Raw genomic sequence first — 9559 nt, 5'->3', positions numbered from 1 at the left:
TAGCAATGCTGCTCAGTAATCATGATTGAGACACCGCCATCAGATCAAGTGTAGAGACACTTAGCGGCAATCAGATCATTCAAGTGATTAGCTGACCATAAGTGCAAGAGGTGCTACATGGAGTAGACTTGTATAATAAACTAACAAGTCTCAACTCATTTTCTAAATTAAATAGTGCATGAGAGCAAGTCATTGTTTTCTTCCTTTAGAATACAACGTGAGAATGTAATAGCTCATTGTGAAAATGAAGGAAAATAATACTTCCCGGTAACCCCTACAATGAGAGTTAGGGTATTAGGGCTTGAGATTTGCCTTAAGAAGATACTATGTCAATTAGAGTTTATTGACCCTCTAGAACTTGCCATCAGAAGCAAGAAAATTTTTTCCTCAGATACTCTGTAACCAAAGAAGTTCTGACTGACAGAGCTTACGGTTCAGGATGCTTCGGGCGACGCTTCTGTCACCCTTAATCACAATCTGTGATTGGACAAAGACACTCATTAAGTAAAGTGGAGTAAAAACACATGTTTGTCCTTCAAATACACATCCCCAATCGATCAGCATCATTACACACCGATTAAAACGCGGTCTAAGTGCTCTTGAAGATATTTGATTGAACCCTTTGATGGTTGTGTTAGTGGATTGTTAATTAAGCCTGTGTTACTTTTGTGGTGTTTTACATTTAACATATACTTTGTGTTCACCCTGTTTTATTACAGTATTTTGCTATTCTGGAGACACTGCTTTGTTATTGATCATTAGTCAGTTTCACGAGGGAAAGTGCCATCAATAGAGGTGACTTTGACACTAAAACTGTCACTGGGAAGTAAAATGAAATAAGCTCTTTAATGGTTGAGACATCATTGTGGTCTATGTGATTGGGATCACTCTATTGTGCAGGATATACAGCTTGTTGAAGAGTGGCATATTTCAAAATGACACATTTCATTCCATTCTAAAATAGCCACTAAACATGACTATAAAATGGACCTTTTTTACTGCACATGATAATAATTATCATAATTGTGTAATCAGAAATCAGTTGCAGTAATGTTGCACATAAAACCGGAGCTTGTCTGCGTGTAATGAGTTCAAGCATCTCAGATGGAACAGTTTTAACCATACTGGCTTTATTCATGCTGGAAATGACGCAGACATAGATGGAATATTGCACATGCATAGAGGTTAGTTGAGGCTTCACTGTGGAAGCATTTGTTTCTTACTGGTTGATGTCTGTGAAGACAGTCATGCTGTGCTGTGTTTAGTCTATGCAGACATCCATGTGGAGTTGCTTGAGGATTTCTGTATTCAAGCAGGGAACAGTGAGTATACTTTACATTACCATGTGTCTTTGTGAGGTTGTGCGTGCGTGCACATGAGGTGCCTTAACTCAATGAACTAAACTTTCATCTTAAGTAAAGTGAAGCCCTAAACTGCACAACAGGCCTCTGTGCTGCATGGAGGTCTAACAGAACATTTCCATAGACCCACATCCACTCATCATACCTTCATACAGTCACACAACCGCCCACACACACACACACACACACACATGCTTCACATACTCTGTACTGTCTGTCTTGCCATCAGCTAAACAGATGTGTGCGGTCACAGATTTCACAGTTAGCTTCCTCAAAGGGAAACATATCACTGATTATAAAAAAAAAAATCAAAGAAAGAAATACATCCCAGTAGGGTGGAAATAGGCCAAACACAGCATTTATTAGAATCATTTTCTTTAGTTAGGCAGGATGTTTGACTTATCTAGGAGCCAATAGGTCCTTGTTTTGATGAGACTGTCAGCATACAGATATGAAAACATAACAATCGACCCTTCCCATGTGCACAAAACACACAGCATATACACACCTGCTTCGCTTATCTGTGATGGAAAGAGAGAATGGAGATTGCAAAGAAAAACAATGATATTAGTGCTTTACATCTCCAACCTCATCAATGGAGGCTGCTAGATTGAAATTGTGTATTAATAATTATATCCGTCGCTTAAAAGCAATATGTCCTGTTGCTAAACTATGGTAAATAAAACATCACTCAATTTGAGAATATGATTAATTAACATTACTTTTATCATAAGTTCACAGCACGCTTCTTGTAACCTATTGTTATTGTGTTTAACACAAAATTCCAAACCATCTGCATATTCTTGAATGCAAAAAGAAGCTTTTCAAAGATACAAGTCACATTTGTCGCCCTGCACAAAGGGCTGCTACAATATTTGGACAGTGGCGCTGAGCACATTCCCATGAATTATGGGAAGTGACGTGAATAGAAAAGTCCTCTAATCAAATGTTTCTTTCCGTTAATGAAATTTCTCCCCTCTTATCTGGATCCCTTATGATCCATATGTTAATGTCTACTACGGAACTATTTATCTGTTCAATTTTGCACTCTCTCTCTCTTTCTCCCCATCTCTCTTATCTAAAATTGTGCTGTAAATTTGGCACTGTGAATGATTATGCTTATCGACCTGCCCGTAGACCTCATATTAAAATTTTGTGGCATGATTAGCCTATTTATCTATATAATTGGATTGGAGTTTGTGTCTAAGTGTGTATGTGTGAAAGCTGCTGATTTAAAGGACCAAGAGCAATAAATATTAAGAAAGATGGCCAACACAATTGTGTCGTAGATTAATTCCATTTGCATACAATCAATAGTTTCACCCTTGAAATTTTTTTGGAGTCTAATCAAGTTATACTTGCCTACGAGATTATTGAAAAGAAAACAACCTCGGGCATGGTGTAAAATGAGACAACATAGAATTTACCATGCTAGGGATTAGTGTCATGAGACCAGGGAGATTTGCACAGGCAAAATGTGAACACTGCAACACAATGCATTACAATAGTTTCCGGCATGGTGTAATTCATGCAAACATCCCAAGGCTATTTATACCACTCCACTAGAATCTAATTGTGTCCAATATATAATCCAACTAAGAGTTACAGTGGCAGGGGTTCAAGTCCTGTGTAACATGAATATTTAAGGGGTGCGGTGTTGAGGACAAGTGTGACAATTTGTATTTGCCACTGTTTAACTGACTGCCGTTAAGGATGCAGAGGTTTGAATGGAAACAGTGGAGCAAGTATTATGTTGAGTTCATTTGTGTTTTGCAAAAACTATGAGAAAAGATGTTGAAAATAAATTCAGACTAAATAAATGAGATAACGTGTGTGTATGTGCGTGTGTTGTATTTATTTTTTGTGGTGGGAGACCTTTGCACCCCATTAGGGTGTGATCTGAGAGGCATGCCTAACATAAAATTATGCTCTTAGCTTTTGAGTAGCACAAACACATACATACATGTGCACACACACACGCACACACACACACTCTTTCGTACTGTTTTGGAGCACAAAGTAAAGGAATTTCATTACCCCTCCGAAATTGATTGGGTAATGTTTTCCTGAAATCAATAGCGCCTCACTCAGTTTACTAATTGGATTACTTGTTTTTGCTCGAGGATGTCCAAATACCAAGGTAATGTGAATTGTTTATGAAATTATTACCTTGAAAGTAGAGGCTAATGTCAGTGACTAATGCACCTATATTTATTCATCTTTCACAAACACGAGATGCTTTCACAAAACACTCACAGTAATAATGTAGGTCGAGCTACTGCTGGCTGTGAATGCCAGTAACTGGGATATTAATAGCTTTAATACTAATCATTAATGAAGCTGTCCTTATTGAGGCTGCTATGAGGACACGCCGAGTGTTTATTAATCAGGGAATAATAAGTAATCCGTGAACATTAATGGAAATGGATGAGACTAATGGATGACGCCTGCTCTCTCCCACACTTAAGCCTCAGACTTCATTACTGACAGGCAGATTAGTGGAAAGGAGAAAGAGCATAACAGACTCCACCTGTGAACATGTGCATGCCCACGCAAACACACACTCTTTCTCTCCCTCCTGTGACAACATGATGGAACACTGTCAAGCTCATTTGCTCTTCAATAGACTATATGTAATTAACAGTATCCTCTCAGAGAAGCTGCTGAGAATAAAATGAATAGACATCAAATAAATCATCTGGCAAGGTTGACTTCTTCACTGCTTCCAATCTTATTATGACATTTTTCACCAATGGCCTCACTGCCTCAGAAGCCACTGTGGATGGATATGGGTGGGGGGGGGGGTAGTTGTGTGTAGCTGGTGGATAGATTTTTTTCTCATCCTCTTTCACTAACCATGACGACTGTAGTCACTCACTTCACAGTAGCTGTTGCAGCACAAAGTTAATTTCACCCAGGCCCTGAAATGTCCTTTAAACCATACTCCATGAGCACATACCCAAGCATCATACATCATCTGGATCTAATGTAGATGGGGAACTTTTATAATATATCCTGAACTGTTCAGATTGCGTATCGCTATCACATCAACCAAAGGGTTAAGCACTTAGGAGAGACATGACAATACAAAGTTCTCCCTGCTGCACTATAACATGCTCTGTGAAAGTGATAAGAGTGTCTGATCATGCATCCCAGCATTCTATATCAGTCTCTCTATAATGGATCCCCCAATGACTCCTTGTGGCTGCATTATTTAGATGGAATAAAATGCCGGAAGGAAGGCAGAAAGAAAGCTGGGATTCAGTGTTTCATAAACCAGGGAGTGTGATTGTCTAAATGTTGACTGGAGCCCATAACAATGGCTGTAGCTGTATTCGTACACTACCTTGGGGGTTATGAAAGACATCCAGGTTATTTATTTTTGTTGCTCTTAGTATGTGTGTGTGTATGTGTGTGTGTGGTCCAGGTATTCCTGATGTTGTGGGGACGTAAATCTGTTTAAACAGTCATGTTGTGGGGACTCGCCTTCATTATGGGGAAAAAAGCAAGAACCCTTAACATAAATCAGTCATTTTAGGGTGAAGACTTGGTTTAAAGTTAAGGTAAGTTTAGGGTTATGTTAAGGTTAGAGTAACAGTTAGGGTTAGGCATGAGGTGGTCATGGTTAAGACTAGGATAAGTCTCCAGGAAATTAATGTAAGTCAATGTAATATCCTCTCAGTGATGGAAATATATGTGTCTGTGTGTGATTGTGGGTAAGGGGTGGAGAGGAAAAAGTGGGAGAGGTGACAGACAAAGCAGCATCATCTGGTTCCATTTCTGACATGCTGGTTATTTGAAAATGAAACCTCATGCACAAAATATGCTGATGAAAAACAATAAACTAAAGTTTTACAGAACAACTGGGAAATGCAGTATCAATTTGATTTATTTGTGTATTTGGACTCTCAACAGTTGCACTAGAGCTACAACTTCACTATCAATCAGTCTGTCAGTTATTTTTCTGATCGACTGATTAACCTGTTAGTCCATAAAATGTCAGACAGTGAAAAAATTCCCATCACAATTTCAAAGAACTGAATATGATGTCGTCATATTGCTCGCTTTGTCTGATCAACAATCCAAAACCCTAAGGTATTCAATTGACCATCATATAAATAGAAAAAAGTAAGAAATCCTCATGTATTTTTCCCTTTTTTTAAATAAATTTAACAAAAACACGACATAAATCACAGTAAAACAACCCAACACAAACACATACCATAGATCATCACAACATATATCAGCAGGCCTAACAACCTGTATAAGCAACAAAACATTAAAGGATAAAAAGAACAAATATTTCAAATTCTACACTAAATGTTTTTTTTTAGTTAAATACAAACTTTCTACCAGCCATCCACTTCAATAAACCTTTCCCACCTTTCTAAATGTTTTTTCTAATATCATCATTTGTGTTTGTGATATATCCGTATAGAATCCGGTGTTTAAGACTGCAGAAGACTTCCCTGATCTATGGCAACCAAATCTCATTTAAAATATCTTTCTGTGTAAACAAAACTTCTCCATTATTCAAAATAAATTTGGAAATATTTTCTTAGAATGAATTCTATGTTGAAGGCTCAAGAAAAGTTTATAACATTCTTCCTCTTTCTCCATCCACTCTGCCCTTTTATAATCGTAACTTCTTAGCAGGCAATTTTCCACTAAATCATTTGATTAATTTGTTTGTTTTTCAAATCATTTACTTGATCTCTAGATGCATCAGCCAAATTATCAATATTTAGAATCAGCTTCTCGACTCCTGCTGCTAAAGTTTGTTCTTTCAATTTCATTTGTTTTATTTGGGGGGTTTTTTCCAAGAAGAGTAAGCAATTGCCTGTCTTTTAAAACTACATTTGAAATCTTCCTAGACTAAAGGATTTGCTGTACCAATACAAAAAAATCATTAATGAATCTGTTAGTCTTGCCAACTAATTCCTCATCTTGGAGAAGACTCTGATTAAACTTACAATATCCTGGTCCATGTACATTTTCCAATACTGAAAGATTTATTCCAATAGAGTTACGGTCAGACTGTAATTTATCCTCTATTGATACACCAATTACTTTGGATATAAGAAAAAAAGAAATGACAAAGAAATCAATTCTACTCGCCTGGTTTTGCCTTCTCCAAGTGTATCTAATCAAATTTGGATTTTTAAATCTCCAAATATCAACTAAATCCAAAACCCTCATGTTTATGAAGCTAGAACCAGCCAATGTTTAGCATTTTTGCTATTTTTAATCATCATTGACTAATCGATTAGTCGTTTCAGCACTGGCTGCAACTACACTGCCTTGGCTCTACATCTAAAACTCAGACAGAATCAGACTTTATGTATTGAAAACCCAAACAAAACACACATGACAAGAGCAGTTAGTTTTGTTTTTGCCCATAAGCTGTAGAGACAGCCAAGGCCTGTACAGCCTGCAGGTATGAGACACTACAGCTTCACCTGATGTGACACACTTACTGTGTGTCACTTAGAGGTGACGTCCTACTTATCCCGGTCATTCAGTTGCTCTTAACTCTTGACAATATTGTAAAACAAACATAAATGCACTGAATGCTATACAGTATTTGTTTAGGTTAAAATAGAAGGTGCTAAAGTCATCTGACAGTGTATCAGTGAAGATGTGATTGTGCTTAAACTGAGGCAAACTGGGCCCAGGAAATTTCAGGCTGAACATAGGAACCTAATTTCTCTGTCAGTGAAGCATGGGCAACAGGGCACAGACTGAGGGATCTCCAAGCCGTGTGAAAAATGCCACTGATCATCATGCTCAAGCATTTTTTCTTTCTGTCATGGCTGTCGCCAGCGAGCAAAGCAGAGCCCAGAAGTCTCCATCATCAGCTTCAGACCCCGGGGACAGGAGAAATCACATTATATCTGCTGTCACACAAAGTCACTGTCAAGGTGTGGTAGAGAGAGCACACAGCAGCTCTGGTGTGATGCTGGAGACCCAGAAATACCTCAGATGCCTCATCTCAGCTCCCGGCTAAAACCAAGCTGCAATTCTAACAAGTGAGACACATTTCACAGTGATTTAAGGTAGAGAAACACCTCTCTCATCTCGTTTGTACTTACAAAACCTCTGTGTCTTAAAATTCTGTGCGCTGAGGTGATGGTGGAGTATAAAGAGTTCAATAGAAGGGATATGCAATTTAGTTAACCTTGTGTTCACTTCAGGCACTTCATCACAATTTGATAAAGAGGGTTTCATTTTAACACTGGCTCGCCCCCTCCAGGTTTTCTAATAAGAAGAACTGCCTATCAAACCTGCACTATGGGTGATGAAACCGCAGTGCAATAGTGAATGGAGAGGTGTAGAGCAGAGCTATGTGTATCAGCGTGCTTGTTCAGCACACACAAGCACGCACACTCACTCTCTCTCTCTCTCTCTCACACGCACACATTCTGCTCTGCTGACCATGTTGTGTTGATGGACTTCCAGAGGGACGGTGTCTCGGGAGGTAAGGCTGCTGCCCAACATGAGACAAAAAGAAAAAAAAAAAGCAGGATTGTGCTGCCATGCTAGAGATGGAATTAAACACAAGCACACACACATACAAACACACAAAGCTCTGGAGGAAAGTGGTGTCACTTCACTCATTCAGCCATGTCTGTGAATCAATTTATCACTTTTTTTATCAGTCACTTCAAGCTGTAGTACGTGTAATCTCTGTTCAGTTGGTGTGGATTCGAATAATGCTTTTTCTTTCTTTTTTTTTTTTGTAGTGGGCGCAGAGAGAGAGAGAAAAAGAGGGAGAAAATATGTTGTTGGTTGACTGTGGTGCTGTTACTTTTTCTCCCAACTGCAAACTAAAGAATATCCAGTAGTTAGGATGAGTTTGTCATTGTTTAAGGCCCTTTAGGGATTGTATCTCATAAACCTTTCATAGAGTGTTTCCAGCGAATGTGAGGCATTTTTTAATTCCAAAGTCTTTGATTCTCTGGAGAAAACCAAGACACTGGAGCTTGCCACAGCGTGCTTATACTGTATCTGTGCCCGCCATCTGAATTCCCAGGGAACTTAAAAGCACACGCTTTGTTATTCATGATCACTGTAAGTTTCCATGGGTTGTTTGGCTTTCTCATCCAATTTATGTGTTCAACTTGTTAGTCATTCAGCACAGCGTGCTGGTTACAGATGTTAATGACACATCGGTTTAGATTGTTATTCAGTACATTAACATCCAACAGAGACTGTCGGCTCGACACACCCCGGACCTCTGGCTCTCTCTAACTCCCGTGGTAATGCCAGCCCACCCCTCCAGCCCACCTTGCACTCCCTCACCACCAGAGTGGAATCAGCAAAACCAGACCCCCAATCCCTCAGAGAGGCCAACTCTATTTCATGTCAAGAATAGCAATTGGGCCGTGTATGGCAAAAAGTTTGGTTTGCACTTTCCTTCCCCTTTGAAAGAACTAGGCTATAGATGTGTACCAACGAGGTGCATTTTATAATGTTTACCACAGATGGTGACGAACACAATCAGCATATCTGAGAATGGCTTTTGTTCAGTGTAATATAAAGTATAGAGCCTTATTACTACAGTATGTCTAATAGGAAATATATACCCATTAACTAGGAAAAAAACAATTTGTGCTTTCATGCATTTGTTCTGCTTCAGTTCCTGGAAATGCATTTACATGCTGAAATATTATTAGAACCAGGACATACATACAGTAATTGTAAGGTGATAGATTATCGCAGGATAAAGAAGATGTAGCTTATTCTCTGCGAGTTAAAATGAGGTTGCACTGCATTATCCATCTGAGTTACATTAATTTCATCAGGGGCCACCATGCTTTAACACACTCTTTAGTCACACACGTAAACATGTATATGGCAGCCACTTACATATTTACCATTGGATGCGATTTGAAAAACCGGGCATAGACAAGTGAATGCTGCTGAGTATATAATAGTGGAGGGCACTGTAGAGACATTTTGCTGTACATGTGATGCTTTTCTCATCTTTGAGTAAATGGATGAGGTTGATTAGCTGCTGCTCATTATGACCTGGATGGTGGAGTGAGTTGAGCCTGGCAGATCTGGCCTCATTTCCCTTCATGTTGCTGCAAATTAAATGGATCCCATGTAGCACTGAAAGCTCAAAGCTTGGCCTTGGTCTTCATCTGATGAAATGGTACATCTGTTATGGGAAATAGGATGTGTGTGTGTCGGGT

General features: G+C 38.9%; 1 long non-coding RNA gene across 1 annotated transcript; it reads left to right on the top strand.

Moving 5' to 3' along the window:
* Positions 1-7199: 7199 nt before the first annotated feature.
* LOC122998866 lies at positions 7200-9309 on the top strand. The gene is made up of 3 exons (XR_006407528.1): positions 7200-7390; positions 7821-7839; positions 8105-9309. It is a non-coding gene; the product is annotated as an uncharacterized LOC122998866 (long non-coding RNA).
* Positions 9310-9559: the final 250 nt, after the last annotated feature.

The sequence above is a fragment of the Thunnus albacares genome, chromosome 15 (genome assembly GCF_914725855.1).
Source record: "Thunnus albacares chromosome 15, fThuAlb1.1, whole genome shotgun sequence".
In the NCBI taxonomy this organism is placed as follows: Eukaryota; Metazoa; Chordata; class Actinopteri; order Scombriformes; family Scombridae; genus Thunnus; species Thunnus albacares.
Note: the sequence above shows the minus strand (reverse complement) of the source record. Positions and strands in the feature narration are given on the sequence as shown.